The 26,778-nt window shown below is 53.4% G+C and overlaps 1 protein-coding gene across 3 annotated transcripts in view; it reads right to left on the bottom strand.

Annotated features, from left to right (window-relative positions):
• The window catches only part of DRD2 (dopamine receptor D2), a 57,889-nt gene extending 31,515 nt beyond the window's left edge, over positions 1 to 26,374 (bottom strand). The window contains exon 1 of one of the 3 annotated variants that reach the window (XM_051849227.2): positions 26,036 to 26,374. The gene's annotated coding sequence lies outside the window, so the exon portion shown is untranslated. Of the gene's footprint in view, positions 1 to 25,317; positions 25,698 to 26,035 lie in introns of those variants that run through there. The other 2 variants (XM_051849221.2, XM_070078450.1) reach the window with 2 other exon arrangements.
• Between the last annotated feature and the right edge of the window lie 404 nt (positions 26,375 to 26,778).

The raw sequence follows: 26,778 nt of genomic DNA on the forward strand, positions 1-26,778 counted from the left end.
TTCTGTCATGGAAATGGCGGCTGATGAGGGTGGCAGCCACACCTTGGTGCAGCACTTGTCACGGAGCCCCTGTCTATGCAGCACTGATTAGGAATGGGAGATGGAACACTGAACAAGAGAGGCGAAGCCCCTTGTCCCGGGGAGCTTCCTCCTTAGACACAGTGACGTGAGCACTGGCCGGACAGGCTCGGTGGCAGAGAGGACTCACCCCTCCCAGAGGGGAGGCGACTCCACCAATGCAGCACGCCCAACAGATCAACTGGCTACCACTCTCAGAGCTGCGTGGGATCTTCCACGCCACAAGACAGGTTTGTGGCAAAAAGCAAAGGCTCTGGGAGTGTAGAGAACTTAAGACAGTAGAAAGTACTAAAGCTATTTAAACAAGTACTAAAGACTGCAAAACTTGGGGCTGTACCCCTCCATTACAAATGTTTAAAGTGTCCCAGATTCTTCAAGAGCCTCAGCAGTACTCTTCAAGTCTCGAGGCCGGGCACAGGTGTTTGACCTAGCGGTTAAGATGCCCATGTCCTATATTGGAGTGCCTGGGTTCAATGCCCGGCTCCAGCTCCTGGTTTCAGCATCCTGTCAATAAAGACCCCAAAAGGCAGCAGTGACGGCTCAAGTCATTGGGTTCCTGCCACCCACATAGGAGACCTGGGTTGAATTCCTGGCTCCCAGCTTTGGCCTTGGCCCAGCCCTGGCCAATGGAAGCATGTGCGAAGTGAACCAGCAGATGGGAGAGCTCAATCTCTGTCTCTCAAGTAAACCTTTTAAGAAGTCTCATGGTCATGAAGCAAAGGCTGAGGATCTGTCCCACATGGGAGGAGAAGAAGGAAAGATGACATCTAAATGCCACGTGGATCCTGGATTAGCTCCTGGACTGGAAACACTGGCCAAGAACACATGCGCGCTGTCATTTAGTTACTAGTACTGGACCAGCATTACTTTCCTGATTTGGCAATTGTAGCATGGTTATGTAAAATGTTAACATTGGGGGAAGCTGGGTAAAGGTGCATGATAACTCTCTGTACTGCTTGTGCAGCTCTTTCCAAATCTGAAATGATCTTAACTAAAAATACAGGCATCCCAGTGAGTGGTCAGCTGACAGTCTCTGCCCACGTCAAGGGGCTGGACCACAGCACCCCTGGCTGGCCAGGCCTTCCTGTGGCATCATATCCTCCTTTCCCCTGCAAGCGAGGATGCACGATCTCCTCCGAGCCAAGGGAAGGCTCCGCTCTCAGGCTTCTATGGATGGAGCAAACACTGAATGTCACAGTCAGCCCCGGGCTGGCTGCTGCTGGAACGATGGAAAGGAGGCAAAGCAGAGAGGAACAAACACCTTCTCACTGCTTCTTTTCAATACCAATCATTCTAAGCATCTACTGCATTGCAGGCACAGCAACACTCTTAAATCCTCATAATGTCCTCATTTTTCAGGACGCTGGGACCCCTAAAACATCACCGATTTATCTGCAGTCCCAGCTGTTAGGTGGCAGAGGCAGGACTCTAACGAGGTCAGCCTGTTCCCACAGCCGGTGCTGGCTACACAGATGCTGGTGGTGGCCTGGCCGGGGAGGCACTGTCCTCCCACTGTTCTGGACAGTTTCCAGGGAGAGAGTCGGTGAGTCCCAGCGAGGTGTCTGTGGCATTGGCTAGGAAGTTGTCCTCACTGTCAGACCTCATGCATCCCACGGCTTCCTGCCAGACCTCACGGCCTGCACTGCTCCTCCCGGGACCCAGGGGTTCTGCTTCCTGCCGGTGAAACACATTAGCGGGCAGCTGTTGTCTTGAACTCCACCTCCCACTCAGCCTTGCCGAGTCCCTCAGAGTGGGTCAGTCCATAGAGCTGCTCTTTCAGCCCCAGGCCCGTGGATCCCACCCCAGCTGACCAGGAGCCTCTGAGGATTCTTAGGGTCACTGCTGTTGAAAGACCACCTTCCATCCCGCAGAGGGAATCAGCAGCCAGCGCTGCTGCCAGTGCCAGAAAGAACACACTCCTGTTCATCACAACCCAGCAGTAACAGTAATGGGACCTACTGTCTGTTGGCACCAGGTCGCACACTTTTTAATAATCCCGAAAACACCCTTTATTACATTTGATTGCCTTGGAGTGAGTGAGGCAAAGGAGCAGCAGAACCTAGCAGTGGAGGCCTGAAGCCTGCTTTATTACTTGCAAGCCTCTCTTTCCATGGTGCTATGAGACCCCTACTAACATGCTGCAAATGCAAGATGGGCTATTTGGGGCCATTTCCCCCCTATTACTGCTAACCTCAGCAATGATCTCAGAGTCAGGACAACACTCCCACTTTGCCACATAGGGAGATGCAAGGCATTCTGAAGACAAGGAAGAGAAGCCCTGTCCTGTCTCTGTGCTAACGTGCTGCACGCTCCTGGGAAAAGGGCTCCCTGAGAAGCCAAGGACCGCACAGCGAACGGCAGACCGAGGGTCACACCCAGGCTCCTCTGGCTCTAAAGCTCTTGTGTTCTGTCACCACCAAAGCCCGGGCCCAGGTAAACAGCTGGCCTTCTGGAAATGGACAACAAGACAGAAGCTCTACAGATTCCACTCAGGAGCCAAGCATCTGTGGCCAGTGAAGATGCTGCTGTCTGTTTCCAGAGTGGGAGGGGCTTGCAAGGAACCATCCGCACTTCCCCACCTGCCTGCCTGCCACACAGGCTCAGGAGCTGGAGTGCAGAGTCCGAAGATGACAGCAGCCCCCACACACCTGGGCCTGGCCCGAGAATCAAGGTGCAGCATGAGGTTGGGAGACCTATCACACTGCACGGCCACATTCTGCTCCACTGGGCCCCTTGGCAGCTGCACAGCTCAGCCATGCTGTTTGTTATATCACAGAATGCTCTCTCTCTCCTGCACCCTCCTTGTCCCCTTGTGGGTGCGACTACACTGGAGGACCTACGAGACCCCGTGCCTCCAGTCCCAAGACGCAGTCCTACCATGACGTGGCCTCCAGCCCTGCCACCTGAGGCACCAGCAGCTGCACCTGTCAGCCATGGGAGATACAGCTGTCTGTGGCCACGACAATGATAAGGCTCCACAGAGGGGCTGGCAGGTCAAAGCCACAGCTTGCAGTGCTGGCATCCCATATGGGTACTGATACGAGTCCCAGCTGCTCCACTTCCAATCCAGCTCCCTGCTAATGTGCTTGGGAAAGCAGCAGAAGATGGTCAAAGTGCTTGGGCCCTTGCACCCACATGGAAAACCTAAAGGAAGCTCCTGGCTCCTGGCTTTGGCCTAGCCCAGCCCCAGTCATCATGGCCATTTGGGGAGTGAATCAGCAGTTGGAAAATCTCTGTCTCTTTCTCTATCTGTGTAACTCTGCCTTTCAATAAATAAATAAATGTGAGGTTTTTTTTTGTTTTTTTTTTTGTTTGTTTGTTTGTTTCTGTTTTTGTTTTTGTTTTGACAGGCAGAGTGGACAGTGAGAGAGAGAGACAGAGAGAAAGGTCTTCCTTTGCCATTGGTTCACCCTCCAATGGCCGCCGCGGCCGGTGTACTGCGGCCGGCGCACCGCACTGATCCGAAGGCAGGAGCCAGGTGCTTCTCCTGGTCTCCCGTGGGGTGCAGGGCCCAAGCACTTGGGCCATCCTCCACTGCACTCCCTGAACACAGCAGAGAGCTGGACTGGAAGCGGGGCAACCGGGACAGAATCCGGCGCCCCGACAGGGACTAGAACCGGGTGTGCCAGCGCCGCTAGGTGGAGGATTAGCCTATTGAGCTGCGGCGCCGGCCTTTAAATGTGGTTTTTAAGAAAAGATTTTTATTTATTTATTTGAGAGGTAGAGTTACAGACAGAGAGAAGGAGAGACAGAGATCTTCCACACTGCTGGTTCCCTCCCCAAATGGCCACAATGACTGGGGCTAGGCTAGGCCAAAGCCAGGAGCCAGGAGCTTCTTCCAGATTTCCCACTCAGGTGCAGGGGCTGGAGCATTTGGGCCATCTTCTGCTGCTTTCCCAGGCCATAGCAGAGAGCTGGATCAGAAGAGGAGCAGCTGGGACTTGAACTGGCACCCATATGGGTTTGCCAGCAGAGGCTTAGCCTACTACCCCACAGCACTGGCCCCTAAATAAATACATTAAAAAAAAAAGCAGGGGATGGGGGCCCACAGAAGGATCCTGAGGGGCCTCTGGGGTGGTCCTAGCAGCAAAAAAGGACCAGGGGAAGTTCAGGCTGGGAAGAGCTCCTCACTCTGCTAGATGCAGCCAAGAAGCAAGGAGTGCGTGGCGAGTCACTGGGAAGATGCAGGGCTCTTGGTCCTCTCTCTCAAGTCTGTTGCGATCTGAGGTCCACAGGCCAGGACAATGCCAAAGCCCAGAGGGCCCCTCAGAACAACGCGCCAGGGGGTCTGGCCTCAAGCTGGGCAGCCCAGCCTTGCAAGCCACCAGCCAGCCCTGGTGCTCCCCGCAGCCCTGCCCAGGCGAGCCGTGGCTGGAAACCATACCCCAGGCTCTCGGGGAACTCCCTGGCTATTCTTGGAACAGACTCCTGGCTCCCTCTCACTCTAATAAGCCCAGGAGTCACTGCCACAATATTTTCCCTTTGGAAGGAGGGGGTGCCTCAGGAGCTGCACCTCGGTGCTCTCCTGGCAGCAGCATTAATCACCTCTCTGTGGCAGACTCAGCCCCAGCCGAGAGAAGGAAGTGGGGGAAGGCAGAGCTAGAGGGGGCTGGTGGTCCCCTGTCCTCACCCAAGGCCTGCGGCAAAGCGCTGTCCAGGCTCTCCCGAGGTGGCAAGGACAGACAAGGATCTGAGCCGCTCCCCAGCCACCTCCACAGAGCTGTGCCCATCACGGCTTGTTCAGACGACACCAGACCCACAGCACAGAGCCTGGATGCAGGAGATGTGAGGAGGTGGGATGGTGCTGGAACATGAGGGCTCCCCTTTCCCTCCTGTCTCCATCTTCCCCTCCCAATCATTCTGCACATGCCCCCCAAACCCACCTCCCAAGGCCGTGGCCTTAGGCTCACCGTTGTCTCCTTGCTCAAAACACCTTCAGCGAAGGAAGCAGCCAAGACTCCCTAGCTCTGCCCCTGCTGCTGGCTGCCTCTCCTGTGGCAAGGCTGGGCTCTCGCTGGACGGGACTTCTCCATGCCCCCCCACCCTGCTTTGCCTCATCCTCCTCAGGCCCCCGACTTTGAATGCCACCTCTTCTCCACCTGCCCCATTCCCAGCTGCCCAAATCCTGCAGACCCCTCAAGGGACAAAGCTCACCTCCCAGAAGAGGTCCTCCCCAATCACCTGAGGTCATCGACACCTCTTCCTCCTGCCTCCCATGGGGTCTGACATGGGAAGCTCAGGCAAGATGACATTGTAAAGCCCTGGGAGAGGAGGGACCCTGAGAAGCCTTGGGCAGGTGAGATGGGAAAGGCCTGGTATTCATCACGTTTAGACAGATCAAGCAAATGAGCTGTGGGCCACAGGTGTCCTTCTAAGAACAGATTATGCAAGCCGTCCCAAGGGCAGGTTTTGCAAAGCGTGGCGCTTCCTCCCAGGGAACACACATCACAACAGGTGCTCAGGAAAACCTGCTAAGTGACAGGCGTGACCTGGAGCTGTTCCCACCAACACAGTGTCTGCCGTGGGAGAACAGTGGAGGAGTTTGGCCAAGAGTTTAGATTGGAGTAACAGCTGAAAGAACTCCAAATGGCCTTACTGTCTGGTGAGAAAACACATTCAGGAAAGCCTGATGGGTCTTCCAAGAGGTGGGGGGCCACAGGGATTAGCAGCGAAGTGAGAAGTCACTGCAGAGCCAGGGCAGAATGGCTGGAAGTCCATGAAGGAATCTGGGGCCGGTGCTGGGCAAGCTAAAGCTCATCCAAGGCCGAGGTAGGACTGCCTGCTCCCCAGGCTCCTGCCCTGACTGGCACCAGCCCAATTTGTGGCACCTCTCTCGCCGCACACTTAATATCCCCGCACATCTCCTCCAGCATCCAGCACCACACCTGACACCTGGGGCCCCTCAGCAAAGGCATGCCCTGAGTAAACTGGCAAGAGGGGGCTGGCAAACAGCAGAGTACCAGCCCTCCAGTCTACTGCTGCCCTAGGAGAGTGTGCCAGAGCTTCTAATATCGCAAGCAAAGACAGAAATCTGGAGCTCATTTGAACACCTCTTATTGTTAGAGGCTGGCAACTAACTCGCCACACTGTTTGAGCCAAGGCACGGCCATGGGTGAGATCCAGCTTGCACCTAGCACTCACACCACCAGAACCACCAAGCAGCAAACGGCGGCAGTGAGGACACCACTGGACTCCCCCGAGGCCTCACCCTCCGACCAGGAGGGCAGGGTGCTTATTCCCTCTTGAAGAGCTGAGCAAGCTGGCCCGGAAGGGCGTTTTACTTTGCCCAAGTCACTCGGCTATTGAATAGCAAAGACAGGATCAGAACTCACGCCTCAGCACTGTTTCCTGCAGGCTCTTTCTCCAAACTCATGCTGTCTCCAGGCTCCAGCGGACAGCAGAGCCAGAGACCAGAGCAGCTGGCGGGCTGATCATGGTGTCCTGGCAGAGGAACAGATGGGCAGGCTACTACTAACATCTTACTTCATCTCTGTAAGTGGAAGTGTTCTGCATCAAGTGAACAGAAGCCTAAAAGGGAGCAACGCCCTTCAGTCCGACCCCGGCTTCGAGGCAGTGTGCAAACACAGAACCCCAAGAACCAAGGGGAGGCTGGGTCCTCTTGAGGAAGAGCTTCATTACACTGCCCCAACGTACACCGCTGATCTCCCTCCGAGTCTGCCCCAGAGAGCCCACTGCCTTCTACTGGGCGGACTATGCACTGAGAGAAGGAGAAAAACTGGACTTCTGGTGGATTACTGGGCATGGGCCCTGAACTGGTTTTTAAAGGACATGAATTCCAGGAAACCCCAAATGTCACCGTGCTCTGCCCACTGGAGTGGGGGCTGGTGGAGGTCAGGTGGTCCGTGGAGTGTTAACTCAGATCCAACTCACAGGGGGTCCCTGAGCCCTCCCACGGCCCTTCCTTCAGTTCCAGATGCCTCACTGGACAGACCCATTCGGCCACTCGCAGAATCCCCCACTGCACAGGACCAGCCAGATTCCTTGGAGCAGTTAAGCAAACGCACCCAAAACTTGGAACTGAGGCTGCAGGCCCACCTACAGATCACCTGGCTCTCTGGGGAGCACACTTGTTTTACTGTTCCCCACCTAGGAGGGGTCCGAGCCTCTAAGACACAGTTAACTGGTAGAGAACTTGGTAACACGTAGAGGGTTTCCATCTCGCAGAGAAAACAGACCCAAGCTTCAGGATGCTATTGTCCTGTATAACGTTAATAAGTCTGGTACCTAATCTGGCAATCTAACTCCAGCTTTCTCCCACTGACATATATATATATTTCCCATATCCTCTTTTGAACCTAGCTTTTGTCACTCTGCTGGTTCCCTCATTAACGTGTTAAATAAATCTCTGACAAGGCATTGTTTGAGAAATAGGTTTTAAACCTTTTGGAAGGTATTAATTCAACAACTTACATGGCTCAAAAAATAAAACACTCACAGGAAAATCCAACAGCTGGGGATGGATTAAGTGACGAGTGAACCCACCATCCCGTTTCTTCTCCCCTCTTCCAGCCCCCTCTGGCCAACACGCTGGGCTCAGCCCTGGCTGTCAGCTGTCTGGTCAGCGCACTCCACCCTCTGACCGTGCGATCCATGGCCCCAGGCTGGCCTGCTTCGGTTGCAGGACTGCCCACAAAGTAAGAGGTGGCTCCAAACAACATAGAGGAGGTAGGCACTCTCCAGCTACTGGAGACAGGACACCCCCCCCCCCAGGAGGTGGAGATGCAAAGCTCAGAAAGCCGATCCCTTGTGTAAGCAACCTGGGATGTAAATACCCAGGAGAGGCGGCAGTGCCAGGCATCCTGTGGTTTCCATAAGATGGGCTACACTTGCCCAATGTGCACTCCTTTGCTTACACACTGAGAAGCAGGGGGCAGGGCCACTGGGATGTGTGTGAATGCCTGTGAGGGGGTAGGAGGGGACACCTGCTGACCCAGGTCACCCCTCAACTCCAGCCACGCACCTTCTGAAAGGCGTCTCTGACCACTTGCCACCCCAGCATGCGGCGCTGCTTGTCTGTAGCACCCCACGCTGCCTTTTACCTTGTGCTAGTAATTTGTTGGGAATTAGAAGGCTAGGTCTTCATCCTGGCTCTACAGCTTCTTAGCTGAGTGACTTTGGATAAGTTACTTAATATCCGTCTCTCCTCTCTCTTCTCTGTCTCTTGAAAATGAGAACAACAGTTGGGGTGGGTGTTTGGCCTAGTAGTTAACACACTGGTCAGGACACCATGTCCCACATTGGAATATCTGGGTTCCATACCCAGATCTGGTTCCTGACTCCCGCTTCCTACTAGCACGGAGCCTGGGAATAGCAGATGAGGGCCCTGACTCCCGCTTCCTGCTAACACAGAGCCTGGGAATAGCAGATGAGGGTCCAAGCGGTTGGGTCCCTGCCACCCATGTGGGAGACCTGGATGAGTTCTCAGCTCCAGCCTTCCGTCTCAGCCCAGCTCTGGCCATTGAGGGTATTTGGGGAGTGAGACAGTAGATAGGAATTCTGTCCATCTATCTCTCAAACAAATGAATTAACTAGTTAAAAATAATAATTTTTTAAATGAGAATAATAGCTGCTTCCTCTACTCCATGGGGCAATAAGCATCAAGCTTTAGGTTCACATCCTGGCTCAACATAAACAATTCACGAACGAGGGAAAATATTTAGAAACCTAACCGCTATCCTCACTTTACTCATACGTGAAATGAGGATGGTGATCAGGATTATGCCTACCCCGCGGGCCAGGGCTTTGGGTTGCTGTGACGACTCCATGTGATACGGTGCAGTGTACTTTGAAGATTATATTGACAGTGGCACACACTCCATCAGTGTTAGCTGCTTTAACTGAAGATGTTTTGAAAGGATAGGATTCTTATCAACAGGGAGCTTTTGTAAGTATGATTGCCAATTTCCTTGTATTATTCTCAAATTTTGTCTCCTCAGGTAGTTTTCAAGTTTATAAAATCATTTAGCAACTATTGATTGAATACTTTCCAAATTCTAGGCAATATGGATACCAAAAGAAAGAAGGCAAAGCCACAGTCTTCAAGGAGATCACAGCTCGGTGGGAGAAGCAAGTCACGAGTGATTAGCACGGCACTGGTGGCCCAAGTGCACAGAGGGTTGGCATGGTGCATGACTGGGCTGCCAGCACCTGGGAGGATCTTCTCAGCAAGGTTCCATCTCCAGAGCAAGGCCAGGTCACATGGCTTCTCCAAAGTCCCTTGCCAGTTCCTCCCCACCTTGATATTCTGCTCCAGGAGAGGGTTTTGTATATGATGGAAGGACAGCGTGCACTTGTTGGAGAAATACGGAGAACTGAACAAGTCTTATTATCTAGGTCACCCGGAGTTCCTCTGGTGGAGGAAGAAGAGGAAGGGACATTCATGTGAAGAGAGGACCCAACCCATCCCAGATGCTGAGAAAGGCCTGTGCGACACGGCCCCGTGGTGGCTGGGGGTTGGCTGTGTGGACCTTGCTTCCCTACTCTGCATTCAAAGGCAGCCAGTTGGCAGCTTGAAATCAGCTACAGTTTGAGTATGTACACAATGAAATCAGCAAATGCTAAGCAAGAGCGTGATTTTCTTTTCTTGGAGATCTGGTTGTTAAGACATTTACCAGTGTACAACTGTGCGGATCACTCACAATCATCTATCCCACGGATGAGAAATTAAGGGGTCAGAGAAATTAACTAATTTGCTCCACGTCACACCAACCTCAGAAGGCAGACTTAGGACTTGAACTCTTCCCAGTCCCAAGCCCTGGATTCCCTCTAACTTGTGCCCTCCTCTTACCCCTCATTTCCCCATGCACTTGATCAGCAGATTAGCCTTGCCCTGGCTGAAGGGGAGAACAGAAAGGTTTCGCCTTCCACTCAAACTCTTTGTAAAAACTGGAGCTTCTCAGACCCAGGCCGAGATCTGTGGGAGCCCCCATGATACCTGCCAAATGTATTATCCACTGTGGGCTCCTTGTTCAATCCTACCAAAAATGAATAAACCCATGAAAACATGCTTAATACGACCAATCACTAGAGAAACATCAACCAAGGCCACAATAAGATATCGCCTCATGCCACTAGGATTGTCATTATTTAAACAGACAAATGGAAATGGAGCATTGGTGAAGATGTGGAGAAACTGGAACCCTTGTACACTGTTGGTGAGAACGTCCAACAGTGCAGCCACTGTGGAAAGCGCTATAATGTTCCTTAAAAGTTAAAAATAGAATCATCATCCAATTCAGCAATCCTACCTCTGGGTAAATCTCCAAAAGAACTGAAAGCAGGATCTCAAAGAGTTATTTACACAGCATTGTTTACAGCAGTGCTGTTCAGGATAGCCAACAGGTGGTGGCCAGCCAAGTGTCCATTGATAAATGCGTGGATAGAGAAAACTAGTATATTCATACACAAAGAGTAGAATACCACCTAGCCCCAGCAAAGTATGAAAAACAATTAATGCTTCAATATGAATGCATCTTGATGGGGCCAGCGCTGTGGCACAGTGGGTTAACACCCTGGCCTGAAGCGCTGGCATCCCATATGGGCGTCAGTTCGAGTCCCAGCTGATCCACTTCCAATCCAGCTCTCTGCTATGGCCTGGGAAAGCAGTAGATGATGGCCCAAGTTCTTGGGCCCCTGCACCCACATGGGAGACCAGGAAGAGGCTCCTGGCTCCTGGCTTCGGATCGGCACAGCTCCGGCCATTGCAGCCAATTGGGGAGTGAACCATCAGATGGAAGACCTCTCTCTCTCTCTCTGCTTCTCCTCTCTGTGTAACTCTGACTTTCAAATAAATAAAAATAAATCTTTTAGAAGAATGAATGCATCTTGAGGACATTATGCTAAATCAAACAAGCTAAGAACAAAAAGACAAAATGTATATGATTCTACTCCATGGGGTATCTAAAGTGGTACATTTATTGAGACAAAGTAGAATGGTGGTTACCAAGGTGTTGGAGGGTGAGTGTTTAATGGGGAAAGTTTCAGTAGCACAAGATGGAAAGTTCTAGAAATCTGCTGTGTAACAACATAAATGTATGTAACACTCCTGAACTATACACTTAGAATAGTTAAGATGGTAAATTTTATGCTACAAAGGAAAAGAAACTATGGTCCTAAATGGCATTCACAGCCCACTTTAGCCCCTGAAAAATGAGTGAATGATGTACTGGGCTCCCTGTGCAACACCTGGGAGGCAGCCATACCACAGGAGCTGGGGGTGGGGAGGGGGTGCTGGGACCCTGACCTTGGATGACCCAGCCAGCTCAGCAGGGGAGTTCTGAAACTAATGTATTCATTTTACTTAACAGGCGTCTGTGCCTACTTGCTAGGCCCTGTGGTGATATAAAGATAACACAGTGCTCCTTCCTCCAAGTTAATACACTAGTACTTGGTGCAGCTGGGAAGACTCAGCTGCATTTGAATCCTGGCTGTGCCACTTGCTGGTTGCTGGTTGAGTCACTCAACCTGTGTCGGCTCAGGGGCCACATCAGAGAGATCTCTTCCCGCAGTGGCTCTGGACAATCAGGACACCTAGTAAAGTGTCGTTTTCTCCAGGGAATAGCCACTCCCTTGATTACAGAAAACTATAAGCCTAGACAGTAGGGCAATTCTCAGCAACAAGAAACAGTGACCCTGATACAGGCAGGCAGATAGGATAAAGGTGATTCGATTTGTGAGCTGGAGACCGTGCCCCTACCTGATCTCACCTTGAAGCCCACCAGCCAATCAGACTACGAAACCACTCTGGTTTGGGAGTTGATAAAAGGCCTGGAGCACAGTGAGCCCCTCTCTTTTTGGTTGGGCAGCCTTGTTGCCCTTGATGCCCTGCGGGCCGCCAGCTCTCTGCTCTCCTGCCTGCTTGCTTGCTCCACGTGGCTCGCTCCTGGCCTGCTCTCTGCCTGGAATGGACCCAACTTAGCTTCTAGACCTCTCTCTCCCCACTAATTAAGGCCCTCACTTTTCTGTGCATTCCTCTCACTGAATAAAATCCTTAAAAACTTACCACATTGTCTGGTCTGCTTGAGCCAGTATTCAGAATTCTCTGAACAAGTGGCAAGAACCCACAGGATTATTAATATTGAAATTATTAATGAGCAGGACAATATCAACCCCGTTCTCCTGTACACTGCTTCTTTGTGGACTGTCCAGTCCTGTTTCTAGGCAGGGAAATTGAGGACGGATCCACAAGGTTTACAGAACTGTCCACCAGCCCGAGCCTCACTGCACCAGCACCTCCAGCTGCTCCTCCAGACCCAGTCCCTGGTTCCCCAAGACCCAGCCCATGTGACCACCACCACCAGGGCCAGGACCAAGGCATCCACTTTCCTGCACAGGCTCTATTCGCATCTAAATGAAAAAGGCGGGGAAGGGTTGGGGGATGGGCTGTAGACTGCAAGTGCAACCACTTGTCCGAGATGGTTTCAGTTTGTCTGCTTTCTCCAGCTTCTGCCAGAGCTGCCTCTGAGCTCTGCCTGCGCTGCGCAATCTGGTCTCACAAGTGTCTAATTTGGAAATTATGGGCTGTCCTGGTGGCAGTGCTGCAGGGCCTAGCCCCTGTTCAGGCAGCAGTGCCCACGCCTGCCGTCATGGAGCTAGGGCCAATGACGCCCCACGCTGGAAGCCGACCCTCACGGCAGCCTCTGCTCGAAAGGCTGTCCTGGGAGGGGTCAGGGAAGCAGGGCAGCTGCAGCAGCCTGCCTGGGGAGGGACACCAAAGACTTGGGTCCTCCCGGGCACTCGGGAGGCCAGACTGTCACAAAGGGATTAAAAGGGCAGAAGACGATTCTCTTAGCTCCCCTCAGGCTCCCAGTGGGCTGGTGACACCGCCAAGACCTGCAATTAGAAAAACAACCTCCAGAGGCCACAGCTCAGCTGGTTAAACTGTGTCTACCCTGGGCGATGAGCAATTTTTATCCATAAACACACACAGAGCAGTGGGGAGGAGGGTTAATTACAAAATGATGGTGGGGGCCTCATCTGTTGATAACTGCGTTCCCCATAATGTCCTCCTTCTGTCCTTTGATGCTGCCTCTCACTGCGTTTGTAATTTCTGGCCCACGTGGGTGACGGGGACTGCCCCGCCCGGGCCCACAGGTATCACCAGGGACATGCAAGAAGAAAGGTTGTGTTTACCGCTGCTCCTAGTTCGCTACCAGGAAGACGAAGCCCTTCACGGGTTTTGATGGAGAGGCCGCAGGGATCGCCCTTGCATGGGCATGCGGATTTACTGCTTCTTCCAAATGCATCAGCCGAGATTAAAGCACTAATTTATTTGAAAGGATACGTGTCAGCTGTGATCTGAAAGGAAAAACTGCTGGTCCGCCCCAACTCAGGCTGTGTGCCACCACCGGAAACAGCACTGATCCGAGCACACGCACATGCATATGAGTTAGCAGGACTAAATGCTCGCTGTTGTGCAGAGCGCTTGGACTGTTCTTACATATAAAGGCAGGCTCTAACTCAGCCGCGCTCCCCAGATGTAGGAATCCGTGCATCCATCACGCACTGCTTCACCCACTCACTCCACAAACGATCAGCATGAGTGTACACTCAGCACCAAGGACTGGAAGGTGCCCTTTTGGACCTCACATGCTGGGGGCAGGGATGAGGCAGAGGGAGGCAGAGCAGGTCATTACAACACAGGGTGCTATACTCTGTAATGACAGAGATCAACCTAGCACATGGTAAAACTTAACGTGACTCGGGCGGCCTAGTATTGTAAACACACAAATCTCGAGTTGAATACCAGTTCTAGCCTTAGCACCTCTGTGGCCTTAAGAACTATGCTGTCTGCCTTCTACACATCATCTTTAATCTTTAAAAGATAGGAATTAGGGGCCGGCGCTGTGGCATAACGGGTAAAGCTGCCACCTGTACTGCCGGCATCCCATATGAATGCCGGTTCATGTTCCGGCTGCTCCACTTCTGATCCAGCTCTCTGCTGTGGCCTGGGAAAGCAGTAGAACATGTAATATCTTGGAGTCTCAGTTTCCTTCTCTGTAAAAAAGGAATAATAATTCCCATCTTTTTTTAAAAAAAGAAAAAGATTTATTTATTTATTTGAAAGGAAGAGTTACAGAAAGGCAGAGAGAGAAAGAGAGGTCTTTCACTCACTGGTTCACTCCCCAGATGGCTACAATAGCTCCAGCCGCGACGATCCTAAACCAGGAGCCAGGAGCTTCCTCTGGGTCTCCCACGCGGGTGCAGGGGCCCAAGGACTTGGGCCATGTTCTACTGCTTTCCCAGGCCACAGCAGAGAGCTGGATCAGAAGTGGAGCAGCTGGGACTTGAACTGGCGCCCATATGGGATGCCGGCAGTACAGGTGGCAGCTTTACCCGCTATGCCACAGCGCCGGCCCTTAATTCCTATCTTTTAAAGATTAAAGATGATGTGTAGAAGGCAGACAGCATAGTCAGCATTTTAAGATGGTAAATACTGTTCACATGGGAAATTCAATAGTAAGCAAGAAAGTATGTGATTGTAAAAGTAATAGGTTATGTGGATGTGTTTTAAAGCAGGGCGTGTGACCCTCAGAGGCAGCTCTGGGTGGAGGGAGGCAGAGTGAGATCAACTGCTGGAGGTCGCGGTTTGCTAACACTGGAGGCGACTGCAGCCACTGTAATGTCATTTTTTAAATGATTTTTTATTTATTTATTTGAAAAGTAGAGTTACAGACAATGAGAGGGAGAGACAGAGAGAAAGGTCTTCCTTCTGTTGGTTCACCCCCCAATTGGCCGCTACTGCTGGCGCCACGCCGATCCAAAGCCAGGAGCCAGGTGCTTCTTCCTGGTCTCCCGTGCGGGTGCAGGGCTCAAGCACCTGGGCCATCCTCCACTACCCTCTCAGGCCACAGCAGAGAGCTGGACTGAAAGAGGAGCAACCAGGATAGAACCCGGCGCCCCTATGGGACTCCGGTACCGCAGGCAGAGGATTAACCAAGTGAGCCACAGCGCCGGCCCTGCAATGTCATTTTAAGGGTCAGAGGAGAGGAAAAGTTTAAGTGCAGCAAAGCTGCTGCTTAGGGGACAGGACGGAGACTATAGCCCAAGACTCCTGCCTGCAGAGACCCCAATACAGGTCCACGTAAGTCCAGTGTGAGTAGGAGAGCCCAGGCAACGAGCAGATCACCAAGACGATCAGCAGACGCCCAAGAAACTGGGCAGCGGGCTCCAAGGCATGGTGCTGTGGGTGTGGTAGAAACAGACCAGGTTCTAGCTCTAGCTTCTCCATTCTCTGCTCTCATGTCCATTCTGTTGGGTTTTCCTGAATCTCAGTGCCTGGGACACAGAAGCTTCAAGGCTATGACTAGAGGCACTGTGAGATCCTGGTTGTCTGGGCCATTATCACAGCTCCCTGGGTCCAGCCATTCCCAGGGCCCAAGCAGCCAGAGGCTCTGCGCTTAGGGCCCTGCAAGCACCTCTGCCACCGCGGCCCCGCCCCTCCGGCCAGCCTCAGCCAAGCCTGGTGGAGCAGGGACGGGGCATGGAGGGAAGGCTGTGGGGGGTCCCGCGGGAGGGCACCCTCGGGTCATAGAAACCCTGGTCTCTGTCCCAAGCTGCCCTGGCCACGATTGCCACCTCGGGGGACAGCTGAATAGCCAGCCTCCAAAAGCCTGTGGGGACAGATTCCACCTGCCGCTCAACAGTTCCCAGACTCCTTCTCTGGACTGAAGACTACTCCAGAGCACTGCTGGGGCGGGGGGAGGGAGAGCTCAGCCCCAGCCCTCCCACTCACTGTGGTGCAGACCCCTCCCTGGGATCTCAGCAGAGGCACCTGGACCCTGGCCTCAGGTGCTCCTGCCTCTGCCCGTTTCTCCTTCCCCCACTTACCAGGACCTTGGACCCCTGCAGCTGTGATGTTGCCGTGGAGACAGGGTGTGAGAGATGTTGCAAGGAGCAAGGGGAGGAAAGCAATGGGGCCCCACTGTCCTGGTACTCAGGAGCCAGTGCAGAGCCCCAGACAGGCCCCAATGGAGCCTCGAAGGCCCCAAGTACCCAAAGCTAGGCTGAGAACAGCGCCTCGGGAGTTCCTGACCCCATCCTCCCCATCGCTCTCAGGGGATCCACAGTTCTCTCCCCACTTAGTCAAGTCCTTCAACAAGTAATTAATGAGCATCTGCTAGACCAGCACCCAGGCTCAACAGCTCTGGCTGGCTCAGCCCCACTGGGAAGAGCTCTAAGCAGCTACAAATGTTTCCACGAGGAGCCAAGGCTGAACCACACGCGGGTGACTCTGCAGCGTCACAGGCTCCTCATTGCAGGTGCCCAGGAAAACCTCCTAGCACCGTCAGCATCCTCTCCATCCTCGCGGGCTGGCCAGGTGGGCTCACTGAACGATGGGGTCTAGGGTTTGTTTGTAAGAACAAAGACCCCACGAGCCCATCTGTGAGGTCCTTCTCTACCCCTTCTCCACAGGGAGCGCAGGTGCCGTGCCTCTCCCAGCGAAGCTGAACCTGAACACAACAGCCTCAGCAGCAGCCTGGGAGCCTCTCACCCCCATCAGCAAGCAGCAACGAAACACCTTCTGAAAATACACACTGTGCAAGGCCAAGCTCCGCCAGGTGCAAGTGGGGTCACCATCATTACCGCCAGGTGCAAGTGGGGTCACCATCATTACCTAGGGTGGACCAGGGGTCCCTGTGACAGATCAGGGTACAAGAGAGACAAACGCTGCTTTGAGGGAGGCACATTAGGAGCTAGAAGGCTTGGATTCCACCCTTACTTGGCCCATGAGAGACCCTGGAGAATTCACTTGGCCAAATGGAGCCTCAGTGCTCTCATTTGCAAACTGACAGCATCAGACAGAGAATCCGGTGCATAGGAGCCATTTAATAAATGCACAGAGAATGAATGTTTGGTGGACAACTTCAAGTCCCCAAGGTCCTCATAACCACAGAAGGCCCTTGGCATTCATACTCAGCCACCTCCGTCACTGACCCTGAGCCTGAGTGCCCCAGGAACCCAGGGATCCCAAGGGCTTCCCCGTTCTGCAACATTCAAGGGATCCCTCACTCTACCCTCCCCCTCATCTCCTCCTCCACCCATGCCAGCAGCTCAGCAAATCCCTTTAACCCTAGCCTCCCAGCTGCACTCAGGAGATAAGGCTCCAATGAGACAAGTTGGGCAGCTGTTCCATGAACAGGTGACAGAGAAGAAAATGGCCCTGCCCCAGAGGAAGCAGCAGGGACTAGGATGCACCCTGTACTGGGCTGAATCGTGTCTCACCAGAACGTCAGAACATGGCCTTATTTGGAAATAGAGTCTTTGCAGATGTAACTGGTTAAGGATCCAGAGGGGCTCATATCGGATTAGAGTGGGCACTAATCCCTTGAGAGACAGAGATCTTCCATCTGCTGGTTTACTCCCCAGATGGTCGCAGAGGTCAAGGCTGGGTCAGGCTGAAGCCAGGAGCCTAGAGCTTCTTCCAGGTCTCCCACGTGGATGCAGGGGCCCAAGTACTTGGGGCAGCTTCCGCTGTTTTCCCAGGTGCATTAGCAGGGAGCTGGATCAGCAGTGGAGCAGCCAGGACTTGAACTGGTGCCCATACGGGATGCCAGTGTTGCATCCTAGAGAGCCTAGGGAAGACGACATGAAGATGCAGGCAGAGAGCGCACAGGAGTGATGCTGCCCGAAGCCAAGACACACCAAGAGCCTGAGGACTGGATGAGACCAGGACGGACTCTCCCCTGGAGCCTGCAGCGGGGACATGGCTCTGCGGGCACCCTCATCTTGGATTCTGGCCACCAGAACTGTAAGAGATTAACTCCATTTTCGAAGCCACTCAATTTGTGGGACTTTGCCACGGCAGCCACAGGGAACAAACACATTCCCCAAGCTTGCCTGTTCCTACAGTGATTTGGGCACAGGGCTGCAAGGGCTGCAGAGGTCTCCCCACCGTTTCTCTCCCTGTGGAGACTTTCCGGATGTCTTGGAGCTCAGGGAGTCATCCACATACAGGTCTTGACCTGTTCTGTAAGAGGACAGCATTCATTCAATTATTCATCCATTCATCCATGCAACATGTGTTTACTGACAGCCTATTACCCATCAAGGAGGTGCTGAGTGCAGAGAATGGAAACTACCCCCTCTTCTGTGCTCTGCTCAGGCCTGTGCCCTGTGGTCTGACGGATGGCACATCAACTGCCTGGGACACCATCAACAACAAGACCATGCCATTCAAAGAGCTGGTGCATGTCTATTGATACAGTAAGCACCGACCTGCCTATGGTCTACCTCCCTGTGAGAAGATGTTGGTGGCTCAACAGCTCCATCACACAAAACCACAAACCCCTTAAAATAGGCAAGCACTGGAACTGGGTGCCATGGTGTAGTGGGTTAAGCTGCTGTCTACAGTGCCAGCATCCCATATGGGCACCAGTTTGAGTCTTGGCTGCTCCATTTCTGATCCACCTCCCTGCTAATGTGCCTGGGAAAGTAGTGGAAGATGGCCCAAGTGCTTGGGCCCCTGCATCCACGTGGGAGACCTGGGAGAGGCTCCAGGATCCTGGCTTCAGCCTGACCCAGCCGTGGCCTCTGTTGGCCAGGAGTGAACCAGCAGATGGAAGACCTCTCTCTCTCTCTCTCTCTGGCTCTGCCTCTCTCTGTAGCTCTAACTTTCAAATAAATAAAATAAATCTTTTTTTTAAAGTTAGGTATTTTATCCTGGGTGCAGGCAGACACACAGCAAATGTCAGCAGGTCATTCTCTCTCCTCTTTCCTGTATTCTTCAACTGTATCACCTCTCACCCACATCTTCATACCTATGTGCCACCCTCCTCTTTCTGATCCTCTGCACATACAGGGGGGAATGTGACTAGTTCACGAGCTACTGCGGGAGCAGAGGAGGAGTGTGCGTGTACTGAGCTGCAGCAGCAGCCCCTCCCTCCCAGCCTCAACTGTGGGCACGGCTTCCTCTACAGTGCTGTCCCAAGACTGCTCACGCCCACTCCCTGCGATATCGCACCCCCCCCCCCCCCCCAGGAAGAGAGGATAAAAGCTGGAGCGCAGATTGGGAAGGGTCCTGGGCACATGTCTGTGCCTCCCGATAACCTGATGAGCATCCTGCCAGCGACGTTGGTTGAGAGTGCACCATGTGTCTGGTACTGGGCAGAACACTTCCCACACCTGTTCACTGACTTCACACAAAACCCTGCCAAGTGGGTACCATAGTCATCCTGTCTTACAGGAGCAACCCACAGCTCAAGAAGGGCCAAGTGGTTTGCTCATTACTGGCAGGACAAGGTCTGAGCCCCCATTAGTCTGGCTTTCAAGTGCGTCTTCTGATCTCTCAGCTACACAGAATAACGAGAGGGAAGAGACAGATTTGACTTGTTCCTGAGGCTCTCAGGCCTGTCCCTTTCATACTCAGGACCAGCCCAGTTCCCCAAACTCTGAACCCCAATTTCAAAACAGAAGCCCCCTCAGAGCACTAGAGGTACCCCCTCCACCAGCCACTGTTCCAGCTTGTCTGTCTCCAGGCCTCCAGACTGACCTGAACCAACACACTGGGATCTATCTCCCCGGAAGCTCACCCGAAGTTTTCTTCTTAAACATGTGTGTGATTGAAGCAGGCTTCCACTGTTCAGTATCTCCCACTGCCACGTCCTGTGACAACTGAAAAATTTCCAACCAACCTCTCATGTAGTCACAGCTGCAGGTGGCCAGACTGTACCAGGTGAGGATGCAAGAGAGAAGGTACCAAGCATCTTGCTGACCAATAAGAAACCCCAGACACTGCCAGACACTCGTGTTGGACTTCAAGTAAGCAGAGAGAGAGAGAGAGAGAGAGAGAGAGAGAGAGAGAGAGATGCACCGGGGGGAAGTAAGCCCTCACTCACTGATCCGTCATCACTCATCCACTCCTCACTCAGCGTTAAGTGACCAGCAAGTACTGAGCATCACTTGAGGTTGTAACAGTTTGAGAGAACGATGAGCCAGGTTCTCTGCTCAAGGACCTCAGACAAGAGCGCACACTGAAGGGTAAGCATTAAGCACCAAGACGGCAGAGCAAGGCCTCTTCCTGGTGGGTGCGGGGTGAGACGGGAGCTCTGTGGCCCCTAACTCAAAAGGATGACAGCAACCTGAGCCACTCTCACTTGGAACAAGTAAGAGCTTAGCCCTGGCCACCGCCAAGAACCCTGGTGCAGCGAAGCTGAGAGGATAAGAAAGAGGTGCAAGCTTGAATTTTGGGAAAATTTTAGAGACATAATTTTAGACATGCAAAGTCAGGTGCTAGATCAGTGCAAAAGGACAACAGCTAAAAATGTTTCCCCTTAAGTTTCTTCCTAATAACAATCACTAGAGTTACCAATTATGGCTTGCTTACTTTTGCCAAGGACTCTTTCAGATGTCCTATATCTGCTACTTAATCACCATAACCAAATGAAGTTGGAATTCGCATCACGTTACAGATTGGAAATCCAAGGTGAGAAAGGCTAATCAACCTGCTCAAGCTCACAAAGCTAAGCAAGTGTTGGAGCTGGATGCAGATTATGGGAGTACAAATTCAGGATGCAAATTCCAGAGCCCACAGGTTTAACCACCATATTAAACTGCTTTTAGGGGCTTAACTTAGGAATCAGTTACTAGTCCATGCAGCTTTTTCATAAAACTCATGGTGAGTTTCTACAACAGCTTAGAAGTGTTCTGGCTGATTACCAGGGGAACACCACTCTACAGCGATTTTAGTGGAGCCTTCAGTGCTGCTGAATCTTAGGCATTCCAAATTATTAGGCAGCCCATAAACAGTGCCTTCATTTTGTACCTGAAGAAATGGATGCACAGGTGAAGCGCCCTTCCCAGACCTCTGGGGCCTCTGCACTAGCACTGAGCAGCTAGTCCTTAAACTCGGGACTCACGACTCATCCTGTGCCATCCCACTCCCGTGTCCGTAAAATCAAGAAGCGTAGATTCACAGATGTAGCAAGTTTTCACCCATGGCAATATGAAAGCAACAACAAAGGCTGAAGGACTGGCAGAAATCTGGCTTTCCCCCTTTGGACAGTTCAGCACACCCCGAAGAGACTGGGAGACAGGGCGACATTATCAGAGTTCCAGACTAGCTTGACCAGTGGGTCATCCGGCCACACCTGTTCTCCTCTTGCTCCCCTCGAGCTGGAAGGCAGAGTTGACACCGGTTCCCTTCTGCTCCCAGTGCACTCCATCCAGGATAGAACACTCACTAGATGGACCTCCAGTTTAAGAACCCTGAGACAGTCATCCACCTTCTCCCTCCGCTGTCTCCCTCCTCACTTTCTGGTACCATAAGCAAAGCTCACTGTCATTTCAGTTTCTTAAGGAAGCACCTTTTTATCCCTATCCTGTATATCACTTACATAAGTCAGACAGCGCTATTGTTTTGGCATCAGTCTAGCTCTGAATCTCTCCCCGACATGTTAGCTGCATGACCTTGTGCAAGCCAATTACCTCTCTAAGCCCATGTTTCTTCCTCTGCAAAATGGAGAAACAACAGTGGCCGTTCATAGACTTGCTGCAGCATTAGGAGTTGATATGAAAAACACCTGCCAAGTGCTGAGCACAGTGACCTGCACACAGCAAGTACATAATAAATGCTGGCAGCTTGGATGATGAGGCCAATGATGAAGGGACAGTGTGAGCAGGACCACTTGTCAAAAGCAGCCCTTCTAAGGAATAAGGCACTTTCGCAGACCAAGGGTTCCCAGGGAATTGCTAGTGGTGTTGCTACCTGGGATCCCAGAAAGGAGAGGAAGCAATCACACAGCGTGCAACAAAAATAATTTTATTTCTAATGCCTTTCCCCTGCTGGGCCACTTAGAGCCCACACAATAACAACAAGGCAGGGGTGGAAGCCAGAGGAGCAGGCATGTTACAAAGGAGCCCAGTGATGAGAGGACAGCACGCAGGACTCCCTTGGTCTCCCAGACATCTGCAGGGGTGTGTCCTTGGAGTGGCAGTGCCCCGCAAGGCAGAGGCCTACTACTGGGGCCCTTGGGGCTGAGAAGCCTAATCTGCTAGCCATGCTCTGTCTGGGAGCAGGCAGCGATCACTCAGAGAGTGTCAGGGAAAGCCCAAACCACTCCCCATCCCTGAAGGCGGCAAAGAAATCCCTCCTCTCCTCCTGGGAAAAGTGAAAATTCTTGCAGGTGCCAGCTAATTAAGACAAAATTGCTCCAAATGCATAGAGTTAATGCCAGTATTCAATGCATATTTAACACCAGCCTCTTCTGAGTGCCCCCTGAGAACCTACATACATACACTGCCCTATCCTCCCTCAAATGCTTTCGGCAGCCTCCAGGTCTCTGAGGTGGGGACACTGCGGCAGCACAGCCTCTTCCATCCAGGGGAGGATGGAGTCCCCAGGCCCCTGTGAGTCATCCCTATTCACTGAAGCCAGCGGGAGCCTTGGCTCCTCCACAGAGAAACATTTCTGTGTCTCCCAAGCAGAGAAGGGAGAGCACACTCCCAGGGGCATCCTGGCCACCCAGCATGTTGATTTAACCCATTTATCAGATTGAGGTGAAAAGGACAGGAAGGAAAAGTATCCTGTCCAGGGGAAAAGTTCTCTAGACCCAAACAGAAGCAAACCAAGGAGGCTGAGTCTTACGGGTTTATCACTCTCCATCCCCATAACTAACATTATCATAAGCTATTTTCCAAGCCTATGCATTTAGATAATATGACTCTGTTGTTAAAGAAAATAAAGAAATTTTCAATTACACTGGTGATGGGGACAGGTGAGAGGCAGAGGCATATTAACACTGAATTTCAACACTATTCAAGAAATTAAAAACGCTGGAGATAATATTAGTCTAGAACCCAGAATTGGTAAATGAGCAACATGCACAGTTTAAATGGCATCATTTCATATCCTGGAGAGCTCGTGGGCTTATATACAATCCCAGAGCCAAGTCTTGAGTCCTCCCACATCCACAAGATGCCTCCCTGGGGGTGCTGGGAGGGAAAATGGTGCTAGGGTGCAGCTCAGGGAGAGACTATAGCCAAGAAGTTCAGCTGAACTGTGCTCTCTCTGCTGCCTCTGCCTGTGGTTTCCACACATTTCTTATATGCAGAACGCTCCCCTGCTGGGCAGAGCTCCTGGTGGGATAGAACAGCTTTGCTTGCTGGGTCCAATACCAGTGCCCAGGAACTAAAGGCTCATGCCACTCCTTTTGGACAGGACTTTAATAACAGGAGTGTTCTGGACTAACAGAGTAGCTGCTCTGTTGCAGGTCACGGGCAACCAGAATGACCTCTGTGAAGCCAAAGAACCCAAGGATCCAAGTCCTGAGACTGTTTACAGTGTCGAAATGTGAATGAACAGACTGTCCTTGTAAGTTCAAGACCCCAAACCTCACCTGCTGATACACAACCTGATCCTGGGCGAGACTGAGGCTTGGAGTCCTGGCATGATAAAACCTCCACTCTGATTTTCCTCTCCTTCCTCATTGCCAAAACACCTTGCCTACTAGAGACTCACTGGTCTTAAACCACAGAGGAGGGTGTAATGAGGGGTGGCAGGTCAGAAAATGAGACATTGGAAGGGCAGGGTTGGCTCAAGGAGATCTCATAACACCTGCTCCAAGCGCGCGTGCACACACACACACACACACATACACACAGTGCTATACTTCTCAACACCAGAATGCAACTTTCACTTTCAGGGGAAACAGAGCTACCTCTCTCCAGGCAGAGTCCACCCCACCTTTCCCTTTCACTTATATACTCAGATCTTAAGATTACGCATTCCGGACAGAAGTAATCCAATCTTGCAGATGCAAGTAGAGGGCTGACTATCCCATAAACAATATCTGGCCAATTCAGCCCTACAAGCCCCTGAGTTTATGCAGCACAGGAACCAAATCAATACAGTCAATATGTCACTGCCAGCAGAGCATGAGTGGCTTCCAGCCTTGGGGGAGCACGACATGCTACTGGGTTGAACTAATCACTCCTTGGCATTTCAGGAGCAGTTGGGTTAGCAGATCACTGCACATGCATAATGAAAAACAGTAACTCACCCAGAAGGGGACGGAAAAGGGACACAGTAGGTTAGCCCCCAGAGAGGGGCAGTTAGTACTTACACAAGTCAACCTGAAGCCATATTGGTGAATCCCAGAGAGGGTGCAGATCTATATTGGAAGAAGAAAAGCCCAGGAGAAGGCTGAGGGAAATGGGGTCGCTTTGCACCACTCATTGCAGCAGTGGGATTATATCAGGGGTGATCCTTCTGCCGGGAGTCCCACACTTGAGGGGTTTAATATGTACAACTCAGGCTGGAGGGGGGCTGGGGGATAAATTCAAGATCTCGATTTTATAAACTTAAAATTCAGAGTCTGTGTACCTATGAATCATCCAGAAATACTTTTAAGATATAAATTCCTGAGCATCCATTTGGGAATCTCATTCAGCAGTTCTTCAGGGAAGAAGCAATAACACGCATTTTTAATCAGCTTCCGAGGTGATTCAGACACAGGGAGTTCATGAAAACAAAGCAAAACAAACAAGTGGGAGAGACCCCTACAGCAGACCTGACTCTGCCCCTCTCCAGGCATCGCTCATGCTCAGGCTGTGCAGGCAAGGGGAGAAGGAACTCAGAATCCTCTTTAGGAGCCCAAGGCTGGGACTACCATGGCTTGCAGTTGGGTACAGGTTTAATCCCCCAAACCTCTTCCCTGTCTGGAGTTCAGACAGCGTGAAAACCCCTAGAAACTAACAGGCCAGGGATTGTGAACACTTCCCAAGGAAGTCTCAGGCAGGAGTTGGGAAACCCAGCAGATTGGCTTGCTGACTCTGGAAATTGTCCACTCTCTCCACCCACCCTCTTCCAACAGCAGTCTAACGAGCGGAGGCAAAAGAATGCTGTCTTTTTCAAGCGATCCCAATGCTCTAGGATAAATCGGGGGTAAGTACAAGGATTTTCATAGGACCATGGGGGGGGGGGGTCCACGGAAACCTTGTTCCCTGAGGAGGAGCAAAGATTATCCTAAAAGGTTTATAGCCTGGTCAAAACCTAGAAATTACTGGATCTACAGCAGCATCTAGAAAGCGTCCACCAAGTGCCTGATGCCTCATCCAACCCCTACAGCCCCAGCACCTAAAGCGCGGGGCCTGGCGGGCAAGACTGTCTCGCTCAGGCAGCTTCCCGGCAGCTCAGAGCAGGGCCTGTCCCCGCGGAGCTGCCGCGCTGTGCCTCGTGTCCATGGCGAAGCCTGTTGTGTAGACGCACAGGCACCCTCTTACCTCTGCTCTTGGAGAGGCGCCTCGCAGACCGTCCGCAGCGGACAGCGATGGGGACGCGCGCGGTCTGCCGCTTAGGGCTGCCTCTCGTTTCCGCACGGCGCCTGGCGGGGCTCCAGGTTCAACCCAGAGCTGGACGGTCACCCCCTGCCCCCGCCTCTGCGTCCACCGTCAGTCCACAGGGGTCGGGACTCCCGCCCTCGCTCCCTGAGTGGGTCTCGAACCGAGCGGAGGCGAAGCAGAACGCGCGTTCAGGACCAAGGCCAGCGCGAGCCGAGGCGTGGGAGAGACGGGCCAGGGCCACGGCCCTGCTCCTCCGGTCCCTCGCTTCTGCCGTTTCAAATGTTAAAGTCTGGGGTCGCCCCAATGCGGAGCTGCCAAAAATCAACCCTTCCCGCTACGCGGCGGGCGGAAACTCCGGTGCGCGCTCTCGGGCAAGGTCGGAGCCGCTCGCCCTCCGAAGCCGCGCGGCCCACGGGCTCGCTCTCGGGGCTGGCCGGGCCGTGCTCGTGGCCGGGACTCCCGCTCGGGCGACGCGGGCGGTGCTGGGGAGAAGGGCGGGGACGTCCCGGGCCAGCAGCCCGACGGAGGGCGCGCGGGGAGCCTGAGTCCAGCGGCCGGGCAAACTTCTGTCCCCGCCACGCCGCCCTCGAGCCCCCACCGCCTGTCTCCGGGGCCCTGCCGGGCCCAGCCGCCGACGCTCCATCCGGTCGGGGCTTACCTTCAAGCCATAGGGCGCCCGGGGGCAGAGACGGCACCGGCTGCGCGAGGCTCCTGGCGCCCGCTGCATCCACGCGCGGCTGCCCCTCCGGCAGCCGTCCTGGACCGCCGCTCTCCTTGGCGGGCGCCTGGTCCCGGCCCCGCCGCGCCGTGCAGAGCCCCGGCGGGCAGCCGCTCGGCCGGCTCGGGCCCGCGAGGAGCAGTGGACGGGCCGCGGCGGGGCGGGGAGGGGCCGGCGAGCGGGCGGCGGGCTGCACGGGGACGAGGCGCGGAGGCGGCGCGGCACGGCGCGCGGGAGGCGGCCGGTTCCGGCACTGAGGCTGGACAGCTTCGCGGCGCCTGAGCGCCGGGAGCGCCGAGGGGGTGGGCGGGGCCGCCTGGCCACGAGGCTCCTGGGGCCCCGCCCCTAGGGTCGGCGCGCCCCGCCCCTCCCCGCCGCGCCGGCGAGCCTGCTCCGCGTTGCGGAGGCCTGGGGTCTGGAGGCGTCCGCCCTCCGGCCCGGGCTGCGGGCTGAGCTCGCGGTACGCACCGGGGTAACGCAGCGGCTGTCTTGGTTAAGCATCTTCAAGGGAGCCAGAAGGCAAGGGTCGGGTGCAGGGAAGGAACCCGGGTCGGTTTTACGTCTTGGGATCTCTGGGGTCAGTTCGGTTGCTGGACTCTTCCGGAGGAAAAGCCTGCTTGGAGTTGACCTGGGACGGGAATGTGAAAGGCGGCTTTGGGGACTCCAGCTCACATCGGACTCCC

Source organism: Oryctolagus cuniculus, chromosome 1, assembly GCF_964237555.1.
Source record: "Oryctolagus cuniculus chromosome 1, mOryCun1.1, whole genome shotgun sequence".
NCBI lineage: Eukaryota > Metazoa > Chordata > Mammalia > Lagomorpha > Leporidae > Oryctolagus > Oryctolagus cuniculus.